This window comes from Ceratotherium simum, chromosome 2, assembly GCF_057802395.1.
Source record: "Ceratotherium simum simum isolate JZ-2026a chromosome 2, ASM5780239v1, whole genome shotgun sequence".
Taxonomy (NCBI): Eukaryota; Metazoa; Chordata; class Mammalia; order Perissodactyla; family Rhinocerotidae; genus Ceratotherium; species Ceratotherium simum.
In genome coordinates this window covers 11,154,210-11,165,187 of record NC_141901.1, presented here as the reverse complement: position 1 = coordinate 11,165,187, position 10,978 = coordinate 11,154,210, and the positions used below count along the sequence as shown (strand labels likewise).

At 43.2% G+C, this 10,978-nt stretch overlaps 1 long non-coding RNA gene across 1 annotated transcript; it reads right to left on the bottom strand.

Annotated features, from left to right (window-relative positions):
- Window positions 1-1,042: 1,042 nt before the first annotated feature.
- LOC147917755 (uncharacterized) lies at window positions 1,043-10,720 on the bottom strand. Its single transcript, XR_015548823.1, has 3 exons — window positions 10,562-10,720; window positions 9,620-9,732; window positions 1,043-1,849 (listed from the first exon to the last, which is right to left on the bottom strand). It is a non-coding gene; the product is annotated as an uncharacterized LOC147917755 (long non-coding RNA).
- Window positions 10,721-10,978: the final 258 nt, after the last annotated feature.

Genomic DNA, 10,978 nt, shown 5'->3' with positions numbered 1-10,978 from the left:
ATTACTAAAACTGTACCGTACTATCTCTTCAATACCATTGATTCGTTTTTATTTACTCTGCTTTCTTTTCCAGACAGTTTAATAAGCACTGATATAAAAATATGCCAGTATTTGCTTTCAAACTCCCTTCTCTTATCTACTAATATCTACTATTTTGACAACACAGCTTCATAGTTTTCTGCAGCATTCTTTTCTTTCATTCTTTGACTTGATTCACTGGGGCTTGTTCCAGTCCAAATAATGACATGAGGAAAGCTTCTCTTTAATATCTTTCTATACATGTCTTCCTTTCCCATTCTCCTTGTAGGACTCCATCAACAGGATTGTCAAGTAGTCTATCTACTGATATTTTATTTGGAATTCTTCTATCTATATCTAAAATGAAAATAATCTAAAGAAGTTTTTTTTTTTATTTTAGTTCTTGATGAAGGTCTTGAGATTAAAATTATGATTGCTTCATAAAATGAATTGGGGAGTTTGAGGATTGACTTTAAAACCTATGGGTCTCCTAAATAAAGGATTTGGTGGGTCATACTCTATGGCTCATCTCTATTTTGAACACCTTTATAAGATTTTCCTATTTGAAGGATCATAACTACCTAAAATAAAAAGCAAAATAATGCTTTTTTAGACAAGATATGCTGCCATGTTTGTACCTTTTAGATTTCTGGTACCTCTTGAGCAGACTGGGGCAAGGAAGGAAAGACAGAGAAGGGGAAATATGCCCCCAGACCTCCCACTCCATTTTCTACTGCCCCCCATCCTGCAATAGGTAATCTCATATATCTATAATGCTGTTTATCTACACAGTGCCTCCACCCATGACAACTCCACTAGCATTCTTCCAACTCCTTTCCTTTTGTACCAAGCAGCTAAAGAAACCTGAGCCTAGGAGTCCTAGACTCCATTGCAGTACATTCTTGGGATTTTTCCATTTCAATGCCCTCAAAGTATGGAAAGAGCATTTGGACAGCTCACAGTCACACTCAGGCCATCTGACAAGGCACGTGTCAGCATGCACTAGGAGTATCTATGGGTGACTCTGAGGCCCTCCCTGATCTGGAAAGATGTGGTCATGATTCATGTTTCTGCAGCAAATGACAAGAGGAAGAATAGAGTCTGCCACTTATTAACAAGTGTCCCTGCTGTCCTTGTCCTCACACACTGAATTTCCCAGTTTAGAATTATCTCTTAACCCCAGGAGACGCCTGCATTTAGAATTTCCTGGGTAACAAAGAAAAACCTATAATTTTATCACTACCACCCCTGCCACCTCAGTTCACTTTGAGAAATTTTTGAGATTGAAAGAAGCTAAGGAATACACACGAAGTCTGGAGAATCTTAAAACTTATTGCTCAAAGACAAATGTTTCCCTATCTTGAGTAACAGGTCAAGCAGGCAATTGCTTCAATAATGTGTTCTGAAGACGTTAATCAACAAAAGTTCTGCCTACCTCATACATTTCCCTCTTGCTGACCTGAAATTCTGCCACTAATTTGCTAATGGAAGGGCCCTCCTTGTCCTGTGTTGCAGGGATTAAGGGACATGAGACAATACATCTAAATCCATGTATGCCACAGTTTGCCCAGACTAACCTTCTTCTGAATTTTTCACATATATTCAGGAGGGTAGAGGAGGTTCTGGGTACATAGTGGGGGCCATGGGGAGAAGATGGTAGGGGAACAGTAGGAGTCACAGAGAAAGAAACATTTTTAAACTGTAAAAGACTCCCATCCTAATGCAGTGTTCTGTAAAATCGAGGAAGAAGCAAAGTTTGCAGTGTCTGTCAGCCTCCTCCAGCTCCAAACGATTTCCTTCTCTTGACGAGGGACCTCTTCTCATCCAGCAACTGAGTGGGAGAATAAGGAGTTATAGAAAAAAAGAAAATCAGCAAACAACATCCTCCATAATAGCTTAGTGTAATTTAGGTACATTAATATCTACATAAATAAACTGCACAGTTTATTTATGTACATATTAATTTTATGCAAGTAATCCCAGATTCATGAGTTGCTTTTGCTATTTCCTGCAAGTGGATCCATGAAGAAATCCTCCTATTATTCCAAACCAGAGGAGTGTCAGACCAATTTAAGAATTACAGTAGGATATGAAATATATGAACAGTGACAAGGTGGTATCTCAGAGGTATCTGTAGGCACAGTGCTTAGTTCACTCTCCAAGTTCTGAGTTGAAGCTACAGAGGGGCCCAATCTACACAGACAAATCCAGGAGACAGAACTCTCTAGAGGATATGTTTATTCCTCCACTCATTCCTTCAGCAAATATTAAAGAATCTGTATTATGGGCCATGAATCCCTGCTATGGGCTGATCACTGACAGCCCAGATATTAATAAGACTGCTCTCAACAGTCATAAAACAGAAAATTATAATGCAATGTGGTAAACGGTAGTGGTAAAAATGGCAGAGTCTTGTAGTAGAATTAAGAAATGGCATTCAACTTAGAGAATTAGCTAGACAAAGTGGTTTGTGTGTGTGTGTGTTGAAAAATAACATGACATGCATAGGGAACAAAAGAAATTGTTAGGCAGATGCCAGGAAATAAACCTGGAGAAGCCAGCAGGGGGCACTCATGAAGAACCTTGTATGCCAGATTAAAGAATGTACACTTCACCCCATACGTAAAAACTGGGGAGCCGTGGACACATTCTCTTGATTGAGAATTCAATCAAGGACACATCATAGTCAAACTTAATTATGAAGATACAATCCTCTGCCTGCTGCACAGAGAATTAGTTGAAGGAGGTAAACAATGGAGGTAGGGAGAGCAACTAGGAAGTCGTTGTTGTGGTTAGGAGAGAGATGGTAGGAGTCCAAACTGGGGGAGTGGTGGTGGGGATGAAGCGGCAGGAAGAAAATTGAGAGCTGTGTAGGTGGCAAAATCCCCACATTTGGTGGTAGATTGAATGAGGAGAAGGGAAGAAAGGGAGATTTTCAGGATGGTCCTCAAGTGTCTTACTCAAGCGATTAGTAGATGGTGGAGCCACCAATCTAGCTAGAGAATACAAGAGGGAGGAAGTTTGGTAGGGAAGTTGATGAATTCAGCATAGTCATACTAGGTTTGAGGGGCTTAAGTGGCATCCTGGTGTAGATTTCTAGCAAGTCATTCAACAGAAAGATCTGAAGGTCAAGCAAGAGGTCTGAGATTTGGGAGTTATCAGCAGCAAGGTGATGATTTAAACCATAAAAGTGCATGCACTGATACAGAGAGAATAGGTAAAATGAGAAGAGAGCTGAACCAATGGTGTAACCTTAAGGAACACCAAAATGTAAGGGGCAAGAAGAGAGAGGAGTGTCTATCCACGAGAGATCTAGAGGAAGGGTCATAAAGAAGAACAAGGAGAGTGAGGCTACATGAAAGTCAAAATTGTAAAGAGATTCAATAACCTGCATCAAATGCAACAGAAGTACAGCAAAACATAAGATTTTAAACATCCCATTGGATATGGTGATTACAAGATCATTGGTAACTTTTACCTGACTATTTTAATGGAATGATGGAGCCAGAAGCCAAGTTGAGCGACTTAAAAAGAAATGGGAAGTGAAGAAGTAGAGACAAAACACAACCCACTCTAAAGAGTTTGCATGAGAAGGGAGGAAGAGAGATTTGTTGAGAGTTAGGAGAAGATATGGATTTAAGGGAAACTTCTAACATCAGTGGCGACTGGGGCAAGTTGATAGACTTAGAGGGGGAGAAGTAGAAGATACAGGGTGGAGGGGGATGAATGATGTGACAAAGTTCCAGAAAAGACGGGAAGCAACAGGATCAAGAGCAGAAGTGAAGGGATTGACCTTGAAATAAGGAGAGAACCTTTCAGGACTGGAAGGATTAGTTTAAGATTTGGAATGCTTTTGGCAGCAAGCAACAGAAAATCCAATCAAAAGAAGCTTGCAGAACAAAAAAGCATTATTATTTTATATATCAAGAAGTCAAAGAGTGGGATGATTACAGGCAAGTTTGGCTAATTCTGTGTCTTAACAATGTCATCAAGGACCCAGGTTCATTCCGAATTTCTGCATTGGCACCCTCGACTCATTAGCCACTCTCATCATGGTCAAAAGATCACTATAGTAGCTCCACGCTACACACAGAACAATATCCAAAGACCAGGAGAAAAGAGCTCTGTCTTGGGCTCCATTTTGACAAGGAGAAAAACTTTCCCAGAAACCCCTCAACTGACCTCCATTCAATGGCCAGAGTTTCGTTACATGGCTAAGCCAAGTACTGACAAAGGAAATGAAGTAGTCAAAACTGGGTTAGACTAACTGTGATTCCATTGGGGCTAGGCAAGGGCCCAGCTCCCCTGAAGAACATGGCCACCAAGTACCTAAATCAAACCAGCACTCTATTATCAAGAAAGAGTGGGTGGGTATGGCTGTTGGGTAGGCAATCAAAAGTGTCTGCCACAGTGTGTATAAATGTGGAAAAGTTTATATCCAGGAGTAGAAGATATGCCTAATTTCTTAGATTTTCTTGATTGTCTGCTGAGAATGAAAGAACAAGTGTTGAGTATGAGGCTTGAAAAAATAGATACCATTTGAAAGTCAATGAAGGAAATGAGAAAGAGTTCACTAAGGAGAAAAGATTGAGAGATAGTGCTGAAGGAAGAGTTGCGATGGGAGACCACGAACTTTTCAACATGCCGACCTATGTGTGACTATTTTTCCAGTGTATTCCCCTATTCAGGTGCAAGAGCAAAAGAGGTAGAGAGTAATAGTACCATTGTTTCTAGGTTGGGATTTGATGGATGATATGATAGAAAGATAAAGGATGGAAAGGAATCAAAGATGCTTGTGAAAGAGTAGTTCGCATCCCTGTATAACCCATGGAATCTAGGTTGTGTAGAGAGAGTGGAGTCACAAAGATTCAGATAAACTGTGAGAAAATGATGTGATCAAGGGACAGGAAGAGCATACAAGGTCAAAGTATAATGGGAGAGACATTGTGACAACAGGACATTGTGATCAGAGGGTAGGATACTGGAATGCTGCCTGAGCGAGGTTAGTTGAAGAGTAGAGAAATGAAGGACATTGGAGTCTGGAGACTGGGTTGTTGGATTGGCTGTCTAACAAATGTTTAAAAAATCCTAGGATTGTGTCTGAAATAAAAGGTGATAATGACTGACAGTCATTCCAAAATCATCAACAAAGGAAGGGAACTAACCTGAAAATAGGCTGACGTCAGTGATCGGAAAGAAAAGAACATGATACAAGTGGGTGGTATGACCTGGAAGAGAAAAGAGCTTCTACCTGAAGGTTGATGAGCATCGGTCTGGAGGTGCAGGTAAGAGGCAAGAGAACAGCAACTTTCTTCCTGGGATGTTGCTGCATGGAATGTAGAAGAATGAGCAGCCTCTCAAGGTGGGGACTGCAGAAGAAGTTGAGACTTTGAGGAGATCCAGGTCTCAGTTTAAAAAAGGAGGTTGAGGAGTCTTGTGCAACCTCTTTGGAGATGCAGAGAAGTGTATGTTGACAAAGGAAGGGGGGCCAAATATCACCAACACCCCTGAAGATTCTCAGATCCCTGGTTGGGGTAGATGACAGTCTGAATCAAATTCAGTATATGTTTCAATAAGTCTAAGAGTCCTCCATCAACTGAGGGGGGATTTCAATGTGACCATGACTTCTATATCCTGTAAAACATTAACAGTATCATTACTAATGCAAGGAAACATTCTTATGCCAGAGTAAATAAAAAATAAATGTGTGAGTTTAGATATGAGACAAAGTGGCTCTCGGCAGGGATTTATATGTTTCTGCTAAGCTGGCTCCTGCTCACTTACACTCTTTGTCTTTCTTGATTTGCATTTCTGGTTTCTTTTCTCATTATGGTCACTATTTACTTGATGGATGATATAAGGCCAGCTGAGGGTGGAGTACAATTAGCATAGAAACAAGATTTTAAAATAGCTGCAACAGAGCAAGATTTTAGAGCCTGTTAATCACTGGAGACTTGACCTCAAGAGAAAGTGTACTTGGGCAATCCTCAGCCAGTCTTCAGAATGCCCTGCCTTGCCTCAAGTGACCTAGGGTGAGTCACCATTTAACTTGGCTGCAAGCTGCCACCAGGTTTTGCATTTAGTTCTAATATTCTAAAAAAACTTGGTAGCAAATACATAGTACTTGAAGGAAATGTGGAATAGTGTGAAAAGTAAAGACTTTAGACTCTGGCAAACCTCAGTCTGAATGCCAGTTGCCATGCCAAGCTTTATTGACCTTTGCAAGTTACCTGAACTTTGAGTAAGAGAAGCACCACTTACGGTAAGTCAGCTATGGGTCAAGATCTTAATATACATAACTAGAATATCCCCAACTCTACCAGCCTCCTGGGGTCAGCCTCCCCCACTGAAATAGTCTGAACCCCAACCTAACATACTAAATTAGAGAAGTCTAATATTTTTTCCAGGATTTCCCAAGTGGGCACATATGTTCTTCGAACTCCTGCTGTTGGCAAATTTCTTACCTCCTCTCTCCGTCTCCCCCCTGAGAGGCTGTCCTCTCTCCTTTTCTGATGTTGAGTAGATATGGCCCCCTCCTTAGGCCTCCACACAACACCAACACAAAGCTTTTCCTGAAAGTTTGGTGATAATGGAGGCAATTACAGAAAAGGAAGCAGACTGGAGTGGAATATCACACATCACGCCAGACAGCATCTCTTGCTGACGCTCCATACACCTGGGATCTCAACCCCGAGTCAGGAGCTTTCCCTCATCCTCTCTTTCCTCTGAGTCCCATGGCCAGGAAGCAGACATTTTCTGTTACTTTATTATGCAGGGTACTTCCAGGTCCCTTGGTCTCATCTCATCTACCTGTGCTTTGCCTTCACCAACCACAAAGGGTCCTTTTATGTGAGTGTCTACTCTGGGCTCCACCCCAAACAACACAAAGAATCATCAGAAGCTTTGAAATGGCAATTTTTCTTCCATGTACCCCAGATCACATGTCTGGTCAGAGATCCCTCTCCCATAAGTAGCTCTTGTAAGTAGAAGGGAAGGGAATAGAAAAGTTATTCTCCCTCCGTCCTTGCAAACTCCTGGGTCTTGAGGTTCTGGGATTCTATTCCCTTGTTACACATATATCACTTTAAACCCTCACAACAACATTCTAAGACATGTATTAGTATCCCCATTTCACAGATGAGGAAATTCAAGCTTTAAGAGAATTGAAACAACTTGCTCAGTGTCACAAAGTTAATAGGTAACAGAGTCAAGATTAGAGCTCAGTGTTGGGACTGCTGCTTCCTCTTGGAAGCCAGCTGCCAGGTAAGAAGTCCAACTAGCTTGAGACCACCATGCTGTGAGGGAGCCCAGTTAGCCATGTAGAGAGAGAAAAAAGCCTCACAGAGGAGCATCGAGAAACCAGGCATGTGAGTGAAGCCTTCTTGGACCTTCCAGCCCATTTTAGGCACCAGCTGAATGTATGAGTAAGTGACTCCAACCAATGTCACATGGAACAGAACTGTCTGGCCAAACCCTATCTAAATTCCTTACCATTCCTGTTTTTAAACCCACGGGGTTAGAGGCCTTTGGGAGGCTCCACTAAGGGAGGGGAGTCACTCAGAAACCAGATTGCTTTCTCACAGATGAACTACTCCTGAAGAATCTGCCTGAGCGGTGGCAAAGAAGGACATAGCCTTTTTGGGGCCAGAAGGAATGCCCAAAGGTAGAGCAGATTCTGGCTGAGAACTGCCCCAAGCCATGGTTTTGAATTTCAGGAAAGAAATCTAGTTATGTTTCTGTCTTCCCATTTCATTGCTACAGTGTGTGTGGGTGTCTCTATGTGTGTGTCCTCTACATGGACACTGCTAAGAACCTTAGAAGGTAGCCAAGAAATAACCTATAATGGGGAGACTACTGACTTCATGTCAAAGAAAGCCATTTAATTACTTGTGTTCCATCTCCATAAATCTGAGAAATGGGCTCATACATTCATTCATGTACAACACATTCCTGAAGCATCTACTGTGTGCCAGGCACTGTACTAGGCCCAGTGGATTCCACCATAAAAAGGGCAGACATGGCCCTGCTCTCAAGGAACTTCAACTCTAATGCTAGGAAGACAGGCAAAAAGTAAGGAAACAAATCCATGAAATAAAAGAAATTGGGGGTAACCGTAAGATGAATGAAGAAAAACGAAGTATGAGCCAGGGATAGAACATGACAGGAGGACGCGGGGTGTGGCGGGGAGCAGTGTCTACTTTTAAAGTCCTCTCTGAAAAAGTGACTTTAGAGCAAAGACTTGAATGAACCAAGGGAGGAAACTATGTGGAGAAATGGAGGAAGAATGTTCCAGGAGGAAGGGAAAGCATGTGTAAAGGCCCTGAGGAAGAAACAGGCTTGAGCTACTCAAGGCAATTGGGCAGTGTGGCTGGAGTGAAGAGGGGATGGAGTGAGACTGGAGAGGCACACAGGGGTCACATGGTGGGGCCTTCATACCACAGTAGGAGTGTGGATTTTATTCTGGCGTGTTATGGGAAGGCATTGGAGGGCTCTGAGTAGTTCGCTCTGGCCTGCTGTGTGAAAAATAGACTGTAGAGAGGAACGTGTGGAAGCAGAGAAACTAGTTGGGAGGTTATTGCAATTGTCTAGAAGAGCAATGATCGTGGCCTGCACCTGGGTGGTAAGAAGTGATAAGACACGGAATGTGTTTTGAAGTTAGAGTGCCTCAGTCACACACATGTAATTATTATTCAGATTGAGTTCCTCAGCTCAGAGATTTGGAAGCATTTCCATTTTTAAACTGATGATTGAAAGAGCTAGCTGGGTACTTCATCAACGCCCTGGGAGGCAATGTTGGGCATTCCAAGCGTACCCTCTGAGTGCAGAGAGGCCCAAATCACCAGGACAGCTCTAGGGTGAGGAGATGAGTGGATTTTATTTGGTCCCAAAGGAAAGTTCCATATAACGATGTGTTGGAGCTGCCTCTTGCTTTTCTGCCTAGGCAGACAGATCAGATAACTTTCTAATCAGTCATACAACTATCTGTTGAGTTTGTCTTATTTGCTATCTTGGAGGAGACCTTAGTTTTGTGATATGTTCCTGGAGAACAATATAATTAAACCTTCTGTAGGCTGACTGATATTCCTGGGTATACAGAGCTAGTTTCTGAGAAAGAAGAGGACCAATTTGCATAGGGAACCCAGGATCTTCTGAGAAGGAAGTAACCTAGACTCCTATACCTTTTCCCCTAAGATTTAAAATTAGAGAAACAACAGTAGCCCTGACCACGTTTTGTAGGCTGGAGAAGATTGCAAAGGCCCCAAAGACAACAGGGGCAAAGGGATGTCATGCTGAAGGCCCAGGCTCATCATGGGAGCTTGAGGTTTGTGAGGTTGGACCAGTTTTGGAGTAGCATGTGGCTGAGGCAGAAAGACCCCCACAGTGCAGCCTCCAGGACCCATGGTGGTACTTTGGGAACAGTGCTTGAGAAGAGAATGTGAACTTGGAGGGCTGTGACTTCGGAGCCCAAGCATGGGGTCCCTCAATGATAGTGACAAGAGTCTAGATCTCTGAGGACTTCACAGTATTGGCAAATAGTTTTCAACAATGGTGGCATGTGGCAGCAGGAAGAACAAGTGGCATGGAACTGATTAAACCCCACCTTGTCACCTCCTGGTGTTTGAAAGCAGCTCTGGCTCCCTTTGGACTGAGTGAGTCCCTGGTCTTCATGGACAATGGAAGAGGGAAGGGCCTCAAGATGAGATCCGGGACATCCTGCAAGTGACAGACAAGGACCCTAGTGATTCACTGAGGAAATAAAAAGCATCCTATATTCAGTAATGGACATATATGTGATACGGTGCATGGTATACCATAGATGTGGTAAGGACATACTGCCTTATAATCATGAAAATTTGGCACTGGCTACCTTTACTAGCAGGACAATGGATGCGTCTATTTATCTTTTTACTTGTATTTATTTTCAAAATTTCTACAATGAACATGCATTATTTTTTCAAAAAAGAAAAAAAAAAGTAAATCAAATATAAAGTAAAGAATATTTAGTCCACACCCCTCACCCCACCAGGCAAGTGCCCCTGTGGTTGATTCCAGAAACCTTTAACCAATGATGACTTCCGGGGAATTTTGTGGCTCCTGTGATGACTGTAGGTGGTCGTAGGCCGGCGTGTAGCTAGACCCTGCTGTTCCCTCAGCAGGAACCGTTGCCAGCCTGTCTTGTGAACAGAAAGGAGCTTCCCCAGCTCAGGACAGGATGGTGGCAGGCCCTTCCCCCACCTCCTGTTCCTGATCAGGGCTCCCTTAACAGTTCAGGTGGCCCCATGAGGTGACCACTCATGGATGTCGGGCGGGGATTTCCCACACAGGTTCTCTGGCCCCACACGTGTCCTCTACAGAGACAGTTTCACTTCAGGCACCAGGCATCACACCCACAAAGCAACACATAGACCCTCCCTCAGGCAATTTGCATGCCACAGCCTATCCTCCTGGGGTCACTTCATTGTCACAAATATTTATGTCTTGCCTTCACACGGTCAGAGCTCTGAGCTGAAGGCTGAGGGGGATACAAAGACGAAAACCTCACCTCGCTGCCTTCAGTGAACCTCCAGTCCAGAGGAGACGGGAGACAAAGAAGAGCCTCTGACACAGGCAGAACGCACTGTTTTAAAATAGAGACGAGCAGGTAAACTTGTGATGGCTTCCTCCCATGCAAACCAAAACTACTTCCGTGTAGTAACAGGTCCCACCTTCAACACTTCTCTCAGATGAGTCCCCTCGCACCCATTCCCACCACCTCTGCAATGGTTCTGCCTCTTCCCGCTCTCACCAAGACTCGCACACCAGCCTCCAAGCACCTTTCAAACCATTCTTCATGTGCTGACAGAAGGATTTTTCAAAAATCCATGTTTCCCTCCTCCTCTCCTTAAAAACAGTCAACAGCCCCCCCATTACCTCCTGTAGGAAGTCTTAACTCCTTAGCACAGCATTCGGTGCCTTTCCC